Below are 9,181 nucleotides of genomic sequence, written 5' to 3' on the forward strand. Positions count from 1 at the left end.
TCCCATCCCACTCAAGGACCTTCTCCTTATCCCCCATCAATCACCCCATAGGGATGCCCAGTGCTTCTCCTTCCTGCAGACACCAGAACCACGCCGGCACTAGATACCAGTTGCCCCAGCTCAGCTGTGCTGGTGAGCGAGAGGACAGGAGGTTTGGCCAGATCTCCACCCAGCCACGTCCCTCCAGGGTGGAGAGGGAGGAAGCAAAGCAGCCACTCGCTCCTGGCCCCTGAGCTTGGCTTGCCTGTGCAGGGGCGTGTGTGCAAACTGGGCTCTTCCCTCTCACTTTTCCTTTCCATTTTGCACTTCACCATCCAGAGCTGCATAGATGGAACCCCAGCAAGCTGGGATTGCTTTCCCATCACTCCCACCTCATTAGCACTGTCACGTTTGTCCTGTTGCGACCCACGCTCAGCCCTTCCCTGAAGTCTGATGCATGTGCTGGGCTGGACGAGCTTTCGGATGGGCTGCAGGGACCCTTCTGGGACAGACAGATGATGATCCCAAACCCTTTCCCCAGGGCTAACACTTCTATAGGTTGTGTCCTGGACATTTTCTCAGCTGCCACTGAAGGAAAGAGGGAGGTGGAGCTTATCAGCAGTGCATAGGGAAGCGGTGCTGTTATTTTTGGGACTAGGATGCAATCTCCTCCAGTTGCCTTCCCCTGCTGCAGTTCCTCCTGGCCCAGCCATGGCTTAGGACCTCTTCGAACCCCACAGGTTTGGCAAAGGGCATCCAAAGGTACAGAACCTTGTCAAAGGACAAGCCCCTCAGATGTGATCTCCTGCCTATGGTGCAGGATGCCCAAGGTGGGAGGTCATTGTCTAGAACAAAGATTAGGTACTCAATTTCCAAAGGGAACCCAATTTTGAGGACTTTCTCTCAGAAATTTATCCCAAATGGAACACGGATTCAGTTGGTGACCAAATGCAACTGTTTGACTGGACTTGGAAAAAAAGTGAACCAGGATGCACAAATTACAAAACACTCTGCCAAAGCTCCTAATGAGCTACTTGAGTTCCCAGTCATCAGAGATAAAAGGCAGGAGGGGGATGAAATTTGGAAGCTAATAAGGACAGTTATTAGATATAAACACACAGAAAAGACAGAATTCAGTATTGTTTGCAAGATTAAAAAAATATATATATATTAAAAACCTAATAAGGTCTAAGATGCACAAAAAAGCTAAAATTTGGGGCCTTTTAAATTTAGTTATTTTACATATTATTGAAGCTTTGATGTATTTTATACCTCCAAATGGCAGGACCTACACTAAGCAGTTGTGATACCTACAGCCCATCCTGGCTACTTGAAATGCAAATTAACAACACGTTCAAGTCTGATTCAACTTCCACATTCAATAACTTGGGCTTTTTTTTCCTTCTCTCTGCCCTTTTTTCCTAATTTTGCTGTGAGATTACCCCCTAGTTTTCTTTTAAATCTTAAATTACTCTTACGCATTCTCTACATTAGTTTCACACTGAAGCTATTTGTTTGGGATTAGTAATACTTACCTAACTGGAGGGGTGCTGGGAGGATTACTGGGAGTTTGCAAAGGGCTCTGACGGTGGAAATCACTATCTAAATGCTAAGTATTATGAAGTCAGATAAGGGATTTACTGACCCTGATTGGTAATATCCCCCCCTCCAAATTGGATGCAGAAATTGAAAGAGCAGAATCCTTTTTTTGGAGAGACAAATAGTGACAGAAGGCCAAGTCAAGGTCCACAAATAAAAGAAATCCTAAAACATCACATAAGGTCAAAAAAAAAAAGGGCTGGGTTTATTCCTGGTAGGAGTAAGCACCGAGCCCCTAACACGGGCAAGGGATGTTGCCAGGGTGCAGAGGCAAAATCATACCTGGGGGGATGCCCCTTCCAGTCTTTTTCAGAGTTTCCCCACCATCCATTCCTCAAACCAAACACCCAAAGAGATCATCTGGCAACAGCTTGCAGCCTGGCTCTTAAACAGAGATGGACCAAGCTCCTCTTCCTCACAAAGGTGGGTTTTACTGATGCAAAGTGACCTTTCGCTGGGTGATAGTATTCAATTGTTTCATGTTGTAGTAGCACCTCGATGTCCCAAGAGAGATCAGGGTCTTGTTGGGAGAGGTTTTATACACATACATACGAGCAGACAACACCTGCTTCAGGGAACTGGACTCAGTGATCCTTATGGGTCCCTTCCAACTTGAGATATTCTAATTCTATGAAAAGCCGTCACCATCATAGTCCCACACTGGCTCTGTACAGACACAGATGAAAAACAAAAACCAAAAACCAAACCAACCCCAAATCAACCCATATCTTCAACAAATTCATCATGTCCACATTTACCAAGGCAGAAGGGTTAATGGGAGAACAGCCCCTTCCCCAGTGCAGACACTGCACCCTCCACCTAGAGCTGAATCCCTCCCAGACATGGCCAGGAGAATCCAGATGGAAATGGAGGAATGAGGGAGCTTGACATGGGGACAAGCATAAAACCAGATGTCTATAGACATGGCAGCTTTTTGGGAAAGCTTTGAGAAGAGCTTTGAGTGAGCATGATGAGGGGATGAGGACAGCACAAGGATCTTTGTCTAGAAGCCTCTTATATAGGTGGTAAAATTTAAAGTGCTGGGAAGAAACTCAGAGATATTCAAGAGTTCAACAGTAAAGGGAAAAAGTGATGGACCAATACTTTAGGGTTGAATATGGGCTCTAGGATGGGATTCTTCCCCCAGAAAAGAGCCAGCACAAAGCCCCAGGCCCTCAGCTCATGGCCCAGGCAAAGAGGGAACAGGCACCCAAACTCTGCTGGTGAGAAGCTCCATGAGGAGACACGTGCCAGGACAACCCCACATCACAGGGCTGAAAAGGAGGATAAAGACAGACCAGTTGGTTTCTTCCATCATCTTCCTACAGTAATTTTTCCCATTGTGCTGACACTTGATCATCAACTTGAATTAAGAGGTCACAAGAGAAGATGCAAGGCTGCTGCTGTGCATGTGGAATGAGGTGGGACGAGCTCACTACGAGACATGAAGATGCTAATAGGGTGGGGGAAAAAAAGAAATTAGAGAAGTGGAAACTTATGCAGAAATAAAACAGGACAATGAGCTCGGGAGGAGGAGATGGGGACCTGTAGAAGGATGGATCACAGGAAGGTTGTGTGGGCAACCAGAGAAGTATGATAATGTGTGAGGAGATGGGCAAAATGGGCAGAGGTCTCACAGCTCTCAAATGAGCCATTGGACCATGAGGAGTGTAGAGGGACGGTGTTTGGGATTAGTTAGTGCCTAAAGGAGGACTGTGTGTCCAAAAGCTGATCCTTTTTTCCCCCATTTCCTTCTCCAGGTATCTCAGTTGGCCTAACAAGAGATATTACCTCCCCTAACAAATCACATCTTACCAAGTATTTCTCCAAAGTGTAACTCAGGAGGAAAAAGAGAGCACAACCACTGAGACTGCATCTTCACAGATGCAACCTCCACCCCACGACTGGACACTGCCACCAGGATGGGAAACCCTCATCCACAACCAGCAGAAAGAGAGGAGACAGTGTCCTCCAGCCCCCACACTTCATCCACCAGTGACCAACTCGTCTATATTGTTCTTTTCCTCAGTCTAAACTATTCCTTTCATTTGACCTTAACTTTTGTACCAGTTTGGGGGTGACGAACACGGCACTGTTGACGTAGCTAATGTTTGTGAAAAAAACAAATGAAAAAAGAAATAAATAAGCAAAGACCCAGCCGCAGACTGTGCTCTTGTTTTGCTGTGGTTGATGCTGACAGTCTACAGTGGTTGTGGTGAGGATGACAAATCGGGGTGGCCAGTGGCTGGCAAAGCTGGGCAGTGTGCCATGGGCAGGGCTGCAGGGTCAGTGAGGGGCTGGGTGGGCACCCACCCTGCAGGCACCCTTCCCAGCCCGTGGCACTGCTGTGAACACCACCAGGCTCTTTTCCTGGAAGGGCACCTTGGCTCTCTGGGTTATCACAGTGGTGGGACGTGCTTGCCTAGAAATTCTTCTGGAAAGGCATGGGGTTAATTTGTGGGGGTAATGGTGTAGTTCAGCCTTTAATTCCCCCTGGCAGAGCTAAAGTCCTGCTTGCCTGGTCTGCCTGACTTCCTACCAACCTCGGGCTGGTGCCTCCATCCCACTCTGCCTGCTCAGACCACGGGCAAGGAGCTGCCCCAACACACACCACGGCTGGTCAACAGGGCTGCCACCCCAGTGGGGACCACCAGCCCCCAACAGACCCACGACAAGGGGTGGAGGTCTCTCTAGAAGTGCTCTTTTAATTATTAATGAATCAAAACAAGCTTCCTAAGTGGGAAAAGAAAAACTCTTGCTGGAGATCAGCTGCTCAAGATGCTTTTTGCTGATTGCTCCTAAGAGCAGAGAGAAGGGGTATGCTCCTCGCTTTCTCTGCAAGCTTTAAGAGCACGCAAACCAGTGTTGGTGAGATAATTTGGTGGTCACAGAGGACTGGGTTTTATTCCTGAACTGGAAACTGGCTATTAAACATCATTTAAAGAACAAAATAAAAATAAAACAGCAATTTCTTTTTTTATTCTCTCCCTATCATCATCATTAACCTTCTATCTGCATAATATCCCTCTGCCAAGAATCTTCAGCAGAGTCATAAAATTTTAGTACTTAAACCTTATCAGCACTCTGAAAGGGAGTATTCTTCTCATTTCAGAGAGAGGGAAACCAAGGCACAAAGAACTGAAATGACCTGTTCAAAGTCACACTGAAAATTATGAGCTGAGCCAGGAATAGATTCCCAGAGCCCTAAACCCCAGGAGGCAGCGTGCCCACAGGTAACGCTGATCTTACAGGCCAATTAGCTTTTATGGAAACGTTTAAGGAAACATTTCCTTTCACAGGCCCAGCCTGTTAATTTACTCCCAAGCTTTGTCATCCGTGAGTGAGAGTGTCTTGGTTTTAGGCTGTCACGGAGCAGCTCAGCCCCATCCCTCGCTGGAGACAAACGGGCTTTCAGTAAGTAAAGCTATCTGACAACACAGAGCACCTTGCTACACACTCGTTAAAAGGGCTGGAAGAGGTTTTTTTTCTGTGAGTCCCTGCTTATTAATTAAGCCTGATTGCAGAGACTTTGTCAAAGCAGAGGGTTTTCATGGAGGCACGACCGTGGGGACCGCTGAGGCTTTGCTTTCCAGCACACTGCTCTGTTTAGGGCTGCTTGGTGAGGCACAGCTGATTTTTCACCCAAATCCTCAGTGCCCCACGTCCTGCCTTTGCAGGAGCCAGGAGGGAAAGGCAGGCAGGGGAAGAAGAGAGATGGGCAGAAAGGATGGGAGCAGGCAAGCACGGTGCAGGAGAAAAGCAGAGCCTTGTTTGCTTTCCATCTCTCTCCGTTGAGAAACGGTTAATAGGTTGTAAGGTTTCCACCCTTCCAGGACGGAGCTTTTTCCTCCCCTTTCGAGTGCCCCCTGCCTTCCTCCTCCAGCGACTGGGAAGCTGTGACTGCTCTACACCGCTGACACCTCGGCTGCTCTGGAAACCCATGAACTGTTTGAGAAAGGTCAGCTGGCAGCCGCTGCATCCCTTCTCCTGCCTTCCCAGCCCAGATGGCCTCGGGCAGTGCAGGAGCACCCTCTGTAGGCAAAGAACCACATTTTCCAGCATCTTCTGCTTCTTGACATGTTTTTTTTTTTCGGCAACAAACCCTCTTCACCCACCACAACCCAAGACCCTGCTACGGGGCTGGAGGGAGAGCAGGACTCTGCCAGCTGGGGATGGGGTCTCTGCTCCACCACTCATTAATAGCTGGCCCCGTTACACGCAACATGAACCAAGGCTGGACATCCAGCACAACAGCAGATTTACCATCAAAACAGTCAATGTCTTGCCAGCTTGCTGTTGGCAAAATAAAACAAGCACACCTCTGTACAGTTCTGGGCTTCAGTACATCTCCTAGGTCCAGAGCTGCTCTCTCTCCAACCTCTCCAAAGCAGTCACCTATTTTTCTCTAGTTTCTTGCCAAACCTGAGCTCCCTGGTGCTGCACGACCACTTTCCCTGCCCGTGTTATGGGGGTTTGGTGCACTCCTTCACAGTACAACAGAAGGAAACCATCCACCCTGGGTGCTCCTTCTCCATCCTTTCTCCTGTACCTTCTCACTCCAGCACTGCACATCACCCAGGTGAAGCTCTCCAGCATTGCCACAGCTCCCCCAAAACCACAGCCTCAAACCCAGCTCCGGTTCCAAATGACCCCATTCAGTCCATTAGATACGCTGCAAAATCCACCCCCCCCCCAGGCATGTGCTGGGGCCAGCAGTGAATTAAGGGCAGATGAACATCAGACTGGAAGTAGCTGAGGCAAAATTCCTGCCTGGATGCAAACAAGCGCTATCCTTCCCAAAAGAGGAGTCTCTCTGGGGGTGGGAGGTCAGCAGCTGAGTCAAGGGCTTCTGGCAGTTGTTATCAGCCGCTACTCCTACGACACAGTGTGACCACAGCTTTTAAGAAGATGTGTGAATTTGCCCGTGTTTACTGCTCTCTGTCCTCACCACTTACAGTGCCTTCTCCTCGGAGATGCTCAGCCTGTGCTCACTACATCCTATTTCATCCAGCCAGCCCTTCCACACCCCTCCAGCTCAGCCACACACGCGGCGTGTTTGCCAGCAGCCTCGTAAGGATTTGCTAATCCAGAGCAAGAACCCCCCAATCTTGGATGGTCTCTAGTTGGGAGGAACATATACTGTTACCCACTCCCAGCCCCCTTCATACATGTGATGTGCCATGAAAAATGGGGGGGTTCAAAGTTAGGAAGGAAGATGATGAAGATCTAAAGCCAATTTGTAGGAACCCTGAAATAATTTGATTTCTCTAGTGTCCCGGGAGCGCTTCTGTCCGAGATGTAACATTACTCATTTTCATTTGGAAAAGTTTCAGTGTGTAACAAAAACATCTCAGGCTCAGTAATGAGGCAAGGAAACGTGCTTACGTAGCTGAGCAAGTAACATCACTCAACTTCCCTGTCCTTGTGGTTGGAAGAAAAATGATTGTAGAATAAATTAATCCTAATAAATGTAGGATTCTGATCAGGCATACAGCGCGTCTGCAGGATGAGCAATTGATGAAGTCATTGCTTCAAAGGTGCCTTGATGCAATTAGTCACTTGTAAAACACGCAGCAGAGAAGAAAATCCTGCTCCTTTTGTTAAGGAGCATGAAAATACTCCGTGTATCAGAGTGATTTATGGGTTACAGTGCAGCAAAATTAGAGTGCGCAGCAATTAGGGTCGTTCTCTCCAAGATGAAAGGCTGGGGGGGAGAGAAGATGAGCGAGAGGATGGACAGGATGCAGAAGGGCCAGATGAAGGCAAAATGCCAACGCCACATCTCTGTGCTGTTGGGTTTTAACAGGGATTATTTCCCTTTGCACAAATCATGGCAGGGGAAAAGCAGGTTTCACATGGAAAACTGGTGCCACTGAAGATGAATCAAGTCATTAATCACCAGCATGAGTATCCGTAATTAGAGCTGCCGGGAGTCACAGGAGCAAGAGTCAAAGGCTCTAACAGGATTATGGACGGAGCTGGATTGTTTTATGACTAATATTAGCAGATAAAGGGAATCTATCGCATGCTGGAGGAGGTCAGTCCATGAGTGTGGAGGGCAGGGAGGAAGGCATTTCCCATCCTCAACCCCACTGTCTGGCTTTGATGTCCACTGCACTGTCTGCCCACTGCCATACACACAGAGCAGAGGTTCATCCCAGCACCCTCCTTGTGGGGTACCCCAAGGGGAAAGGACCTTCCCCACATGCACCCAGGGTGCAGGATCAGCCCCTGGCCAAGAGCCGAAGGGATCTGGCTGACCCGGAGCAGGGTTGGTCCCGATGCAGCTCGGCGTGTTCCCAATGGACACACCAGCTGTTAGCGGCTGGAGAGGCAGATGCCGAGCAGCCGACCCTCACGGCACACAGCCAGGGTGAGTGTCTGTCCAGCTACTCACCTCCCACCCTGCCCCAACGAACCTGGGGGGCTTTCCCGCATCCCCCCACCATCACAGACCATCTCTCCAGTTCACACATTCCCTTCCCCAGCCCCGCTCCCAACAAGCCCCAGCATGCTTCTCCAAAGCCATCCACTTTTGGGACAGTAGGGAGCTGGGGCCAGGCACAGCAGATGCCAAAAATCCTCCCAGCCCCCGCAGGATGGATCGTACAGCCTCTCTCTAGGTCCGGGGGCCCCAGCACCCAATTTTAAGCAGCTATTGCTACTTCTCTGAACTCATCATTGAAGACTGGAAAAGGTCTGGGAGCTTTCAAAAAAAGCTCTTCAGCTTAAATAAGGAGACAATGGTCTCATGCCTTTGTCCTCTGAGAGCAGGGGGCCGAGATAGACACAACCCTGGGAGCATCTGGCAGAGGAAGCTCCATCAGTTGCAGAAGGACCTTCAGTGAAGTCAGGGCACCAAGGGAGAATAGTCCCTGTGGTCACTGCATGCTGTCCCCACAGGGTCTGCCACGTCCCAGGCACCTGGATGGGATGGCCATCTCCCCACCCATGACAGCTGTGTGAGGACGGGGCTGAGGCACCCGGATGGGATGGCCATCTCCCCCCCATGAGAGCTGTGTGAGGACGGGGCTGACACAATGGCTTCTTTGCTCCCTGGGGGTAGCTATTGCTCCTGCTCCTTGGTCCCTAGCAGGACTGGCACATTCACCTGGGTTTGACACTGTCCATCTACCAAGACATTGCAAAGGTGTGCAGAGGAACTGGAAAGCGAGATCTGAAAATAATCTGAAGCCAAGTGTGAGCTTTTGAGGCTTGAGAGAATATTTACATCTCAGTAAATATTACCTGTATATGAATTAGACCCCTTGCTCCTCACTGGCTTTTCTGGATTTAGAGTCCACACACAATTTTTGGCCGTTACTGCCGAGTGCCTCAATTTCCCAGGCTGCACAAGGAAACTGGTGAGATTTATCCATTTCCACACGTGCCAGCACAGGATAAAGGAAAGCCAAGTAGTATCTGGGACCATGTACCAGCTCTCTTCTCACATCACAGCCATGCTGCTAGTGCCCACACTCCTGCCCTCAGTGTCCTCACGAGTGGGCACACGTGCCACAGCAGGGGATCACAGTGAGGTCCCTCAGCCATACCTCAACCCTCCTGACTCCACCATCGCCCTGGGCAGGAGGTCAGGGCCAGC

The sequence above is a fragment of the Antrostomus carolinensis genome, unplaced genomic scaffold, assembly GCF_000700745.2.
Source record: "Antrostomus carolinensis isolate BGI_N321 unplaced genomic scaffold, ASM70074v2 scaffold18285, whole genome shotgun sequence".
NCBI classification, from domain to species: Eukaryota; Metazoa; Chordata; class Aves; order Caprimulgiformes; family Caprimulgidae; genus Antrostomus; species Antrostomus carolinensis.